This window comes from Triticum aestivum, chromosome 1D (genome assembly GCF_018294505.1).
Source record: "Triticum aestivum cultivar Chinese Spring chromosome 1D, IWGSC CS RefSeq v2.1, whole genome shotgun sequence".
Classification (NCBI taxonomy): Eukaryota; Viridiplantae; Streptophyta; class Magnoliopsida; order Poales; family Poaceae; genus Triticum; species Triticum aestivum.
Genome location: NC_057796.1, coordinates 301,171,094 through 301,185,097, shown reverse-complemented (window position 1 = coordinate 301,185,097; position 14,004 = coordinate 301,171,094). Strand labels below are relative to the sequence as shown.

Here is a 14,004-nt window from a genome sequence, read left to right as displayed (position 1 = left end):
GCGGCTCCTCCGTCGATGGGCCACTACGGGGCGCCGCCTGCACCTGGTGCCGCGTATAACGCGGCGTATGGCGCCTCGCCCTACGCGGCCGCTGCGGCTGCACCTCCTGCCGCCGTCACAGCGGCGCCCTACGCGTCTTCAAACCCGCAACCCTATGCGGCTGTACCTGGCGCCGCGAACGCCGGGTCGGACAGGGCCCCGCCACCGCCATTGCCCTACGGCGGCTACTACCCTCCGGCCATGGCTGCACCTGGTGGTTCATCCCACATGAGCTACTACACGTCGCCTCCTCCTGCTGATCATGCCGTGGCCAGTGCGCCGTTCTACTTCGCGCATCTAATCCCAGTGAAGCTGACGACGGACAATTATTTGTCGTGGCGTGCACAGGTGCTGACACTTCTCCGCAGTCGCTACCTGGAGGGTTACGTCGACGGTTCCTTGCCGTGTCCTCCACCACATCACCCGGCATACCATGCGTGGGTGGCTCAGGATCAGGCCATCCTTTCGGTGATCCAGTCGTCACTCACTGAGGCGGTGTCCTCCTTGGTCCTCTTCACTGCCACGTCCCAGGAGGCGTGGTCTGCCCTTCACACCAGCTTCGCATCTCAGCAGCAGGCCCGTGCTCACACTCTTCGTACGGAGCTGGGGGAGACCAAGCTTCTTGACCTCAGCATTACCGACTACTTCGGCAAGATGACGCGTCTTGCAGACACTTTGGCCTCCATTGGTCAACCGCTTCGCAAAGAGGATTTCACCACCTTCGTCATGAACGGCCTGGACGACGACTATGATAACCTTGCTGAGAACATCAATGGTCGTGATACTCCACTTGAACCCCGTGAGCTCTACGCCCGCCTCCTTGCCACGGAACAACGCGTCAAGTCCCGCCGTACCAACCCGAGTTTCATTGCTGCCAACGCCGCCACTTGTGGAAAAGGGAAGCCCTTCAAGTCATCTGCAGCGGGCAAATCAGTACCACTGACTTCACAGGCTCCGCGGTCGCCTGCCGCTGCCTCCTTCCCCCCGACCGGGGGTGGCCGTTCGTGTGCTTGCTGCCCTTCATGTGGCGTTCAGCTCCCCTGCCAACTGTGCAACATTCCAGGTCACGTTGCTTCCCGTTGTCATCGCCGCTTCCGGCAGGACTTCCTTGGCGTCGGCAACAATGGCAAAGGCAACGAGAAACAAGCTGCCTTGGCCACTCACGAGCCTGCTCGTCAAGCAGGCCACACACCATCATATCCCATTGATCCGACTTGGTATATGGACACGGGCGCTACGAATCATCTGACGGGCGAGATGGGCAAACTCTCGGTTCAGGAGCCATACCGTGGTCATGATCAGGTTCACACCGCCAGTGGAGCAGGTACGCACATATCACATGTTGGTCAGGCCTCTCTTTTAACTCATAAACAAAAATCTCTCCATCTTCGTAATGTCCTTAGAGTTCCTTCTGCTACTCGTAGCCTATTGTCTGTTCCTCAGCTTACTCGTGATAACAATGTTTTCACTGAGTTTCATCCTTTTTATTTTTTTATCAAGGATCGGGCCACGAGGGACGTTCTGCTTAGAGGTCGCCTGCGCGATGGATTATATGCACTTGATCTGCCTTCTGCCCCTCAAGCACTCAGTGGTGTCCGTGTGTCGCCTACTCATTGGCATGCACGGCTCGGCCATCCTGCCACTCCCATAGTTCATAGTGTTCTTCATCGTCATAGTCTTCCCGTTGTGTCCAATAAAGATGTTGCCACAGTCTGTGATGCCTGTCAGCAAGGCAAGAGTCATCAGCTTTCGTTTTCAGATTCGAGTCGTGTCGTCAAAACTCCACTTGAGCTTATTTATTCTGATGTATGGGGGCATGCCCAAACTTCTGTGAGCGGTCATAATTATTATGTCAGTTTTATTGATGCTTATAGTCGGTTTACTTGGCTTTATCTTATCAAGCGTAAATCTGATGTGTTCCTACAATTTCAAGCTCACGTTGAGCGTCTTCTTAAGCATAAGATAATTCATGTTCAGTCAGATTGGGGGGGGGGGTGAATATCACAACCTCAATTCCTTTTTTAATAAGCTTGGGATTTCACATCGCGTGTCTTGTCCTCATACACATCAGCAGAATGGCACGGCTGAACGTAAGCATCGTCACATTGTCGAAATTGGTCTCACTTTACTTGCTCATGCATCGGCACCTTTTCGGTTTTGGAGTGATGCATTTTCCACTGCCTGTTTTCTCATAAATACGCTTCCTACACGACTTCTTGGGATGAAAACACCACTTGAACTGTTGCATAATGAAGGTCCAGATTATACTTTTCTCAAAGTTTTTGGTTGTGCATGCTGGCCTCATCTTCGTCCTTATAATAAGCGTAAGCTCGAGTTTCGGTCAAAACTTTGTGTTTTTCTTGGGTATAGCTCTCTTCACAAAGGGTACAAGTGTCTTCATATTCCATCCAACCGTGTCTACATCTCGCGTGATGTTGTGTTTGACGAGAGTGTATTCCCGTTCTCGTCTTTGTCCACCACTCTCACACCTCCAGTCTCCTCCTCGCAATCCACCCCTCCACTGCCTGCTCAATTTGTTGATATTGCATATTCTCCTGCGTTGTTGCCTAATCATGCTGCAGGAACGGGTCGTGGAGCTCGCCTTGAGTTGTTGGAGGAGCCGGAGCCATCAACTGCACCTGACGTGGGGAGTGGCCTCGTGCATGCGCCATGCACGCCTGGACTGGGCTCTTCAGCGCCTGGACCGGGCTCTTCAGCGCGGGCTCTGCCCATGCCGGCCTCTTCTGAGGCTGGGCCGGTCTCGCCTGGGCTGGCCTTGCTTGGGCTGGTCTCCCCTGCGCCGGCCTCCCCCGAGCCGGTGATCTCACCTGGGCCTGCTTCTCCCGAGCCGGCGATCTCGCCTGGGCCGGGCTGCCGCGCCTTGGTTGGCCTCGAGACGACTGATTTGCCCACCCAGTCGATTGTCTCGCCCGGGTCTGCCTCGCCTGGGTCGGCCTCATCCTCGCCTGTCACCGGCTGCTTCGCCGGATACTTCTTCATCGCTGGTGCCGTCGCCACTTGCTGCACCACCTGCGGCTGTTCCTCTTCGACCACATACTCGTAGTCGATCCGGTATTGTGTGTCCCAAGCGACGTACAGATGGGACGGTGGCCTGGCTTGCGGCATGTGTTGCTCATGTTAAGGAAGATCCTTTGGCTGAACCGCGTCACTTTCAGGTTGCTCTCGGGATTCCTCATTGGCGCCAAGCTATGGAGCAAGAGTATCAGGCATTGTTGACAAATGGTACTTGGCAGCTTGTTCCCCCGGTCTCCGGTGTCAATATTATTGATTCCAAGTGGGTCTTCAAAGTTAAGAAGCATGCCGATGGTTCTATTGAACGCTATAAGGCACGGTTAGTGACGAAAGGGTTCAAGCAAAGGTATGGTCTTGACTACGAGGATACGTTCAGTCCGGTGATCAAACCAACGACTATATGGCTTCTGTTGTCCTTGGCTGTTACTCGGGGCTGGTTTCTTCGTCAGCTGGATGTTCAGAATGCTTTTCTTCATGGTGTTTTGGATGAGGAGGTTTACATGCGTCAGCCCGGGGTTCGTTGATCCTGCTCGCCCTCATCACCTGTGTCGCCTGGTCAAGGCGCTCTATGGGCTGAAGCAGAATCCTTCACCTCGGTGCACTTGTTCCTTCGCGGGTACTGCTTACGTGCTGCGACGAGCCATCCCCATCGACCTCCTCTTCTTCAAGGGGCTGTTTGGTTGGGCACTCAGTTTGCCACGCCTACGCCTAAGCAGAGGAAGGTGTGGGCGCCGCAGAAAGTGTGGCGGCTAAAACGAGCGCCACACCTTAGACGAAAATTTCTAAAAAGCTCCTTCGAGCTGTGGCGAGCCGCACCTTGGTAAAGAACCAAACGTATTCCTAGGAAGCTGTGGCACACCACACCTTTGGCGTGGCTAACTAAGGCTGGCAACCAAACAGTCCCCAATTCTTTCCTTGGTGCGCTTTAATTTCCAGCCACGGTTTTCTCGGTGGCTTGCGAGTGAAAATTTCCCCCGTTTGGAACCACAAGTCCTTTCCCTGCCAACCAAGGAACCTCCCGAGGGCTTGTTCGGTTGCAACAAAATTGAAGGGGATTGAAGTGGATTGGGGTGGATTAAATCCCATACAAGTCAAAATCTCACTCACTCCCCTCCAAACCTCTCCAATCCCCTCTAGGAGAGGTTTAACCGAACAAGGCCTGACTGATTTCATCAGCAAGCTTCTTGCTTTTTTTTTGTTTCCTCCATAGGGATGTTGATTGTTATCAACAAGTTGTTGCATGAGCTCGAGAAGGTATGGTTGATGCATCGCCGTGGTACTGTGTGCGTGATCCTTTAGAGTGTGTTTGGTAGGGTGCATGAGGGTAAAAATTCCCAATCCGACCCACTTTTGCTTGTTTGGTAGAGTGCATGGGCTCACATGAGCTATGCTCAACTGATGCAAAAAAGGGCCCTTAGCTATGTCAATCTCATGCACCCGAGAGAGGGTGCATGGATGCAGCCATGCTGGCACCGACCCTCGTCCCCACCCACCAGACCATGCCCAGATATGTTAAATTTTTTAAAACCGTTCATAATTTCAAATTTTGTTTAAATTTCCAAAAATATTCAGAATTTCAATTTTTTTATTTTTGAAAAAGTTCAGAATTTCAAATTTTGCTTAAATTTTTGAAAATGTTCAGAATTTCAAAATTGTTTAAGTTTTTTAAAAAATTCGGAATTTCAAAATTTCTTTAAATTTTCAAAAAATGTTTAGAATTTCAAATTCATTTAAATTTTCAAAAATGTTTAGAATTTCAAATTTTGTTTAAATTTCAAAAAAGTTTAGAATTACGAATTTGGTTAACTTTTTAAAAAAAATTCATAATTCAATTTATTAAGAAATAAAAAAAATTCAGAGTATGTTTAAAAAAAATCAAATATGTTTAAATTTTCAGAAAGAATCAGAATTTTAAATTTTATTTAAATTTCAGAAAATGTTTAGAATTTCATTTTTTTTATATTCTCAAAAAAAGTTCAGAATTTGAAAATATGTTTAATTTTTTTCACATTTTTCCAGTTTTGTTCACGATTTAAAAATAATCATTCGAAATTCGAAATTGTTCAGCATGTCTAAACACATGCAGGCTGCCAAATAAAGTTTCAGCTCAGCATGTCTCAGCACATACACCGCTGCCAAACAACAGCAAATGTATGGACTCAGTATGTCTACACTAAACAAATATGAGAGAAGAACAACTAGGCTAGGTCCATACATACTACCAAACACACCCTTAAGGCTGTCCAGGTCCGATTGGTGACGCTTTACGGGCAACTGATTAGTAGACTTTATTGACGTTTAAGGAAAGATGATTACTCCGTTTCAACCAACCGATACAGCTTGGCTTCCTCCGGGAATGGGATCCCTGAACCTGCCGAGCTCAGCAAATGTTTGCAGTGATCGGCCAATGGTCCGCTCATGCATTTCAGATGGATGCATCTATCCCGCCTCTTGTGACTAGCCTGAAGTAATTCAGACTTCAGAGCACCTGCAAGCACCAACTTGTTTTCTTTCTTTGAACATTCAGAGTTAAGGTAATTACAACTGTGATGCCTGAATTTGCCATAGATGTTCATTTTAGTGCCTAAACTTGAAAAATACGTTCAATTGGTTCTAAAACTTGGCTAGCGCGTGCAAATAGATGCTAAACACATTTTTTTGGATGGTAATACGTGTCTCATTTATATCGAAAGGATCCTAGTACAAGCTACATACACACCGACCTGGCAAAACTAAACAAATAGTAGAACGTTAGCCTTTACACAAAGGAACAACGACCAAGAAGTAAAATTACAAATAAGACATGGCATCGTATTTTGGGTCCACACTCGTAACGATGAAATATGATTATTTGAATGCTATATATGTATCTATGACTACTGGGTCCTGCCTGTCAGTCCAGAAGAAAAAATGGAAATAGAAAATTCTTCTCAAGTAGTGTAGAACCTGCGACCAGATATTTGAGGATGTACGCGCTGACCACTACACCGAAGAGGATTCCATGCCAACCACGGCCCCTCTAACTTTTTCTACAATAGACTGGTTTTTGGTGCTTAAATGGGCTGCATCCAGTGCCCATTCAGTACATCTTAACTTTAAAAATTTGTTAAAAGTCTGTAAATCAAAATCATACTAATAAAAGTTATATTCAAATATTTGTGTGTTCTTAATAATTACCTCATGATATACAAATATTTGTGTGTTATTAATGATTACCTCATGGTATAAAATATTCGTGTGCATGTATTTAAAAAAAACAGGCACCATGCCATGCTGTGGGTTATAAATATTTGTGGTACATAAATAATAACCTCATGGAACACAAATATTTGTGTGGACACACAATAAATATATAGAGGTGTGTAATAAAATAACCTACTAAAAAAATGTTCTTGTAATTTTTAGAAATATTCACTTATTATTTGGAAAATACTAGTTAAATATTAGCCATCAGTGTCTAAAAATGTTTCGTAAATACAAACTTCTAAAATATACAATCATGGATTATTTATGAATGTTCGTTAAATACATTTTTAAATGTTTGTGAATACAAACCATACACGGGGTAATTATTAATAACACACAAATATTTGAATATAAAATTTATTATCATGATTAGAATTTACAGATCTTTTACATTTCTTTTAAAAACGTTACGGTGTGCTAAATGGGCCACGGGTTGCAGCCCATTTAAGCAAAACAAGGCTTGCTATCTACTATTGATTAAACTTAGTGGAAAAATTTCTCATAGTAGTGTGTTTGGTCTATTCGTAAGCGCATCCTTTCAAGCTGCAGGTCGTAGGCTCGACTCTAGTTGGGCACTATTTTTAATTTCAATTTTCCCTTTGTTCTGACATACGGGACCCACTAGTCAGACAAATATATAGCATTGATGTAATAATGTTTCGCCGCTACAAATGGTAGCAAATACGGGGCCACTTCAGCACACTATACGTCTACAGATAAGATTAGCACCGTATTTACATGTGCCAACCAAGTTTTAGAATTAGTTTGACGTTTTTTCAACTTCAGACACTAAAGTAAACATCCATGACAAGTTCAAACACCATTGGTATAGTTACCTCTTTAGAGTTCAGAGCACACCAACCACTGCTCCCAATGTACATAGTTAAAAAGGATTCAATCTTTTTGTTTGCGCCTGCATTGTGTATCCACTGTAATTGAATCTTTTTATTGAGTATGTAGGCATAGCAAGCTCAGACTGTAAATTTACCATCGATCACAGGTACAGGACGACACCAACTAAAGTAAACTAATGCAAAGAATTGTCAGGTCAAGTCAGTATACCCAAAGGGAAGAAAGGAAAAAAAAACTATAGCAGGCAGGTGATGTTCATTGCTGATCTGTTTGTTGGTTAATCAAATTGGTCAAACTGTCTGATCACATCACACGGTTGCTCTTGGCCGCCGCCGCCTGTCGGCGGCCAGGTACCTGTGAGCCCTCATGAGCTCCTCCCTGAATCGGGCCAGGTCCAGTCGGACGTTCTGCCGGTCCAGGTACACCTTCTTGGTCACGTCCCATCCGCGCTGCGCGGTGGCGGTGGGGTCCATCGGCACGGGGTCGCCGGTGGGGTACTCGTGGAGAGCGAGCTCTCCTCCAGGAGGATCATGTAGCCGACGTACCGAAGGCCCAGCCGCGCCGCGGGCTCGCCGTAATAGTTACCGGCGGCCCAGTCCGTGCCGATCGGCACCACCTGGATGAACACCTTCCCCGGACGCATGAAGAGGAAGCGCGCCACGGCAGCGCCGTCCACCCCCACCATGGTGTCGAGCTCCCGGTATATCTTTCACAGCTCGGTGGTGTGCTATCCTCTATAACGTGTACCGAAACTCACGGGCCTTGTAAATCGCCCAGGAACCCCAAAATTGTGGGCAATAGCTCATCTACGCTACTATTAAACAAGAGAACATGTTCACAGGGCGAACGAAAACTCTGCCGTTCCCACGCCCGCACGAGGAAAACAATCGCGCCCTTGATTCCGCTGGCAGTTCAGGCCGATTCCAACTGAATCGTGCCTCCCCGATCCTTCTTTCTCTCCCGGATCGAGGAAAACAGCGCCGCCTCCTCCCTTCTCCCACAATGACGCAACCCCCAATCCTCAGCCGAACTGCCCCGCGACAACCTCCCGGGCACTCTCCCCGCGACAACCTCCAGAGCGGCCCGGAGCGGCGTGCACTGGAAGCCGGAGCCGGTAAGGAGTGCGGCCACCGCCGGGAGACAAGGGGAGGCGTGGTCGAGCTCTTTTGGGTCGGCCATGGAGGCCGCGCGCAAGCCCGCGGCGCGGCGGCGCCCGCTCCCCCTCGCCTCTCCGGCCGCACCGGTCTCCTCCCAAAGGACGAAGTGGGCGCATGTGTGGCGGCCGCCGGCGAACGAGGCCACGCGCGAGCCCGCGGCGCGGCGGCGCGGATCCCTCTTCCCCCTGCCGGTTTGAAATCCGCACCGTCGCCGGCAAGGTAACTGCTCTCCTCCGGTTAGGCCCTGGCCTAGGCATGTGCAGCCGGTGCGAGCAATCACCGAGCCATCAGTGATTTGTTGATCCCTATGATTCACTCTCTAATTTGCATTGGTCAGTAAAAGATCCTCCTCTATAAGCGGAGCAGGTTGCTTTGCTTTGTATCCGATCTAATTTGTGCTTTACTTCTTTTTGGGCTGTACTGATTCTCCATATGCTCCACTTGAGAGAGCAAGAGAAGGTTACTCTACTCCATTATCTACTAATTCCGGCAATCAAGGTCAATACATGTTACATCAATCAGGGTCAGTAATCAGTACTACTAATTTCAGAGAAGACCTGTATAGCAGTACTACTCCATCGGCAAGCGTTCGGTGCTAGATTTCTTTCACGCCTATGTGGTGTTGTGCCATGGTCGCTCTCCCTCCTCCAGGTTTGATTTTTCAAGTTTCATGCCTTTGTGTTTTAAGATGTCATCCCAAAAGTATTTGTAACATGAAAAACCAAAGAAAGAGAAGATTAACACGTGAGTTTATAAATTCTCAAAAGGAAGTCATTGAAGAAAATTTAGGACAAATATAGGCACTTGAACCGGCAAAGGGCCTCACTTTGTTATCTTGCACACGGACTCAGCCAAGTCCGGCCTGGCCATGCCTCCGTCCTCCCGCCTTGCCGGCTGCGTGTGTGTGCCGTATGTGCTTGACGCTGCATGCTTGTTGGCTTGTCACTGGGTGCTTATCGCTGCTGACCTGCTGCAGCTGCTGCTGCTTTGCTGTATATATTTGTATAATGCTTGCATCTTGTATGCAGCTATGCTTTGTTTTATACTGACATTGTTGTTGCTGCTGCTGACCTGTTGATGTTGTTGCTTACTGCTGCTGTCCTCCTGATGTTGTTGCTGTGCTGGCCAAGGAGTGAGTCCGGAGATACACAACATTCAATTATGAGGATCTAGGAAATTAATGGTCATTCAGTCATTGATGATATAAAAAGAGGCATGAAGGCAACGAAAGGGGCAATATTTTGATCTCATGTCATCTCGCACATAGATTATTTGTTCTTCTTTACGTACCATTTTATTAATTATTTATATATACCCACCATACCGCCGTATTATTGTTTCTTGAAATTACCGTATCCCCATTTCCTTATCGCCGTATCCGTAACGCCGGTGCTTCATAGCTATGAAGCATGAGTCTACAATGATCTATTTTCATGTTCTATCAAGAAGTTCTGTTTGCAATTTTCTTATATAAGTTCCATTTATGACAATAATGATCGATCCATGTTCATAGCTATGTACGTGTTTCACTGGTATTACCATTGTTCATAGTGTAAGCATATTAAACAGTTATATGCTTATTGCACTACAAAGTGTAAACTATTTATTATGTTCCATCATTTGACAGAGCAATGCTAAAGTTCTAAAGTATCAAGTGATTGAATACACTGAAAATGATTACATCTGCAAGCTTTGCAAAGTAGAGAACCTCTTTTTTAGCCTCCACCAATTTATTGTTGTCCTTGTGTTGCTTGGATAAAATGAAATGCATACTATACTTGCCCTAAATGCTGTGTTTGGGAGATCGAGCATGGCTTACGTATGCCTTTGCCACAAAATTCTGTTCTTGGGGCTAAAGATCTGCCAAGGGCCATGCTTAGCGATCATATAGAAGAACAACTCTTTAAACGGCTCAATGAAGAGAGACACGAACGGGCTATTCATGATGGGAAAAGTTTTGATGAGGTTAGTGCTGCCTCATCAATTTACAGAATCTTACGTTTATGGATCCTATGTTTTCTTTTTCTTGTTTATATCTTGGTTTCCTTTCCTGAATATGAAATATGTGGTTTGTGTACTTCTTATAAACAGAGATGTGTTGCTCCTTCTGCATACTTTTATTCCTTTTTTTCAGAATTTGACTGTATTTAAGTGTTTTTTTGCTAGATCCTTGTTTCATGCACGTGCACTTTTTTTGGGGAATCGGGAGCTTTTCCGGACTGAATAAGTAGAGTTATAGTCAAGCTGAAGGCTGAAAACGAAGCCATAATTCATATTTATCCAAGCACACCTTTGCCGCTCAGGCGAATCGTTTTTTGCACACAGGTGAGCAGCAACATTAGCTGGTCTGTGCACAAGCCTAAATTGAAAACTAGAATAAACTCTACTTAGTTGGTTCACTTCCTTCAGGATGGGGGCAATCACTGATCTGTCTTGAGCATCACTGGACCAAAATATATGTACCACCTAGCAACAGATTGCTGGTACAAATATATGTACATACATTTGGGTGTATAGCTGGTTGATGTATTGTTTTAATGAGGGTTTGGTTTACGAGTGTGTGCAGTCTGTATAAGACTAGGAGTATTGGATGGTTTTGAGTCGGCACTCGGCAGTATGTATTTTGAATGAAGTTTGTGGTATGTATAGGGGTGATAGATTGGATAGGAACTTCTGCTCTAATTACTATGGTTGTGGTGAAATCATGTTTTGCTTGAATTATACTCCCTCCGTTCCTAAATATAAGTCTTTCTAGGGATTCCAAGAAGGGACTACATATGGAGCAAAATGAGTGAATTTACACTCTAAAACATGTCTACATACATCCGTATGTAGTTTATAGTAGAATCTCTAAAAAGACTTATATTTAGGAACGGAGGGAGTATATTTGGAACTGATCTTAATTTACTAGATAAATCAATTCCGAAATCCAATAAACTTCTATAATTTCTATAATTTCCAAGAATAGGAGTATTGCTGGTTAATCAATTGATTTACATTAATATCTTAAAAGGGGACCGCACGCATGTCCTGATGCTAAATCTTTTTAGAAAGGAAGGGTTTATGTAATTTTGGTAGGATAAAAAATGTAACCTTAGTATTACCTAGAGCTAGGATATTTGAGTAGATTATTTTAATTTTTGTGCTCATATGTGAGATCATGATAAAATTTGGAATATCATGTTGCTATAACGGAATCAGTCGGGATCGTGAAGTCTGCACCAGAATGTTGACCACCCTTTTTTGTTTTTTAAGTTAAGGAATTTACAACAAGTCTCTTGCAAAAATAACTGTCCTATCCCTTTCTACAATCTCTCTATATCTTTGTTAGATAAGGTAAGTATTGCATAATAGTTCGGTTTTCCGTGATTTTTTTCATTCCTCTGTGTAATAGCCCAATATGGGTTCACAATCAATAACATGCTCACCATCGAGAGTAACGATCAGTCGATATGTACTCCTAATTCTCTCTCTTATAAACGTGAAGTCCAAATGCCTACTGGCTGCTTTCAGGTGACTGGAATTTTGAGCCTTCAGCTTGTCGATATGTGCTTGAGAAGTAGGTAAGATGGAGCTAAGGCTGAGATGGAGGCGACACTGCCTGCCGCAACGATTCCAAGATGCTGAGCTAGGACCTGGACGGAGGCGGGGACGACACTACTTGTGGTGGCGTCTCCAAGATGAAGATCTAGGACCTGGATGGAGGCAGGGACGACGCAACTTGTCCCAGCATCGTCAGCGGAGGACATGCAACGGGTTGTGGGGTTTGGGTGGAGGTGGGTTAGAGGGATGACCGGTGGCAGCAACGGCAACTCGGGCAGACCAGGGCGGCGAGGCTGCAGTGCGGGCGTTCGTGTGCCAGGAAGAAGGTTACAGTTCGTTGGATGCATAATATGGGAGGGCGGAGGGAAAACTGACTGAAGAAAAAATCTTTTCGAGCCTGAAATAGTCGCTCTCAATTGTAACCATAGAAGCTTGGCACGTTTTGAAGAACCAGAGTTGCCTGTGTGTTCTAGAGTTTTTTCTTGCAACTTTAAGTCCTTTGTTTGCTCTATCTTGAAGACCTTTGTTCTACACGTCTTACTATGGGTTTTGAAGAAATAGAGTTGTGTGATCTGACATGGTGAAAGAGAAGGTGCTCGTGATGAGATAGAATTGCACTATCTGTCTTTTATCGGGGTCCATAGAGTCGTGATGAGATAGAATTGCACTATCTGTCTTTTATCGGGGTCCATAGAGCTAAATCCAAGCTATATATCTCAGTAGCAATTCAGGTTCAAATACAACACCTTCTCTTCTATCTGTAATTAGCAACGTGGATTAACTATGTGTATCGTTACATTGTCTGAATCATCGCATTGTTATGACTAACTTTCTCAACACGTGCATTGCACATGCACATCTACTAGTGAAAACAAACAGAAAACTTGAAAACGACGATTTTTTGATATGCCTCTCAAACATGTTACGGGACTCACGGGCCTTGTAAAGCGTTCAAGAACCCCAAAACAATGGGCAATAGCTCATGAAAACGGCCAGATAACGCGAAAACGACGAGTTTTTAGCGAGTCCTCTCGAAAGTGTACCCGCACTCACGGGCATTGTAAATTGCCCCAGAAGCCCAAAACTGTGGGCAATGGCTCATGAAAACGTCCAGAAAACATGAAAACGACGAGTTTTTGATACACCTCTCAAACATGTATAGGGACTCACGGGCCTTGTAAATCGTTCAAGAACCCCAAAACAGCGGGCAATAGCTCATGAAAAGTATAGGGACTCGGGAGCCTTGTAAATCGTCACAAAACACACAAAACTAGGGCAATAGCTTTTGAAAACGGCCAAAAAACATGAAAACGTCGAGTTTTTAGCGATTTCTCCCTAACGTGTGCCGGCACTCACGGGCATGGTAAAATGTGTGGGAACTCAAAACTATGGGCAATGGCTCATGAAAACGTCCAGAAAACATGAAAATGATGAGTTTTTCGTACACCACTCAAACATGTACCGGGACTCACTGGCCACGTAAATCGTCCCAAAACCCGAAAACAGTGGGCAATAGCTTACGATAACAGTAAGAAAATGTGAAAACGATGAGTTTTTAGCGATTCCTCTCTAACTAGTACCGACACTGACGAGCCATGTAAATCATCTTGGAACCTCAAAACTGCTCATGAAAACGGCCAGAAAATATGAAAATGATGATTTTTTTGGTATGCCTCTCAAACGTTTATGCGGACTCACAAGCCCCGTAAATCGTTCAAGCACCCCAAAACAGCGGGCAACAGCTCATTAAAACGCCCAAAAAATGCGAAAGCGACTAGTTTTGAGCGAGTCCTCTCAAACGTGTAGAGGGACTCACGGGCCTTGTAAATCATCCTAGAACCCGAAAACTGTGGGGAATAGCTTTTGAAAACGGCCAGAAAACATGAAAACGATGAGTTTTAAGCGATTCCTCTGAAACTTTTTCTAGGACTCATGGGCCTTGTAAATCGTTCAAGAACCCCAAACGAGCAGGCAATAGCTCATGAAAACAACTAGAAAATGCGAAAACGATGAGTTTTGAGCGAGTCATCTAGAACGTGTTTGGTATGCCTCTCGAACGTGTAGAGGGACTCACGGGTCTTGTAAATCGTCCGGGAACCCGAAAATAGTGGGCAATAGCTTATGAAAACGGCCA

The 14,004-nt window shown here is 45.5% G+C and overlaps 1 long non-coding RNA gene across 1 annotated transcript; it reads left to right on the top strand.

Moving 5' to 3' along the window:
• Nucleotides 1-7,990: 7,990 nt before the first annotated feature.
• Nucleotides 7,991-12,446, top strand: LOC123181606 (uncharacterized). Its single transcript, XR_006491780.1, has 2 exons — nucleotides 7,991-10,292; nucleotides 10,494-12,446. It is a non-coding gene; the product is annotated as an uncharacterized lncRNA (long non-coding RNA).
• The last annotated feature ends 1,558 nt before the right edge of the window (nucleotides 12,447-14,004 follow it).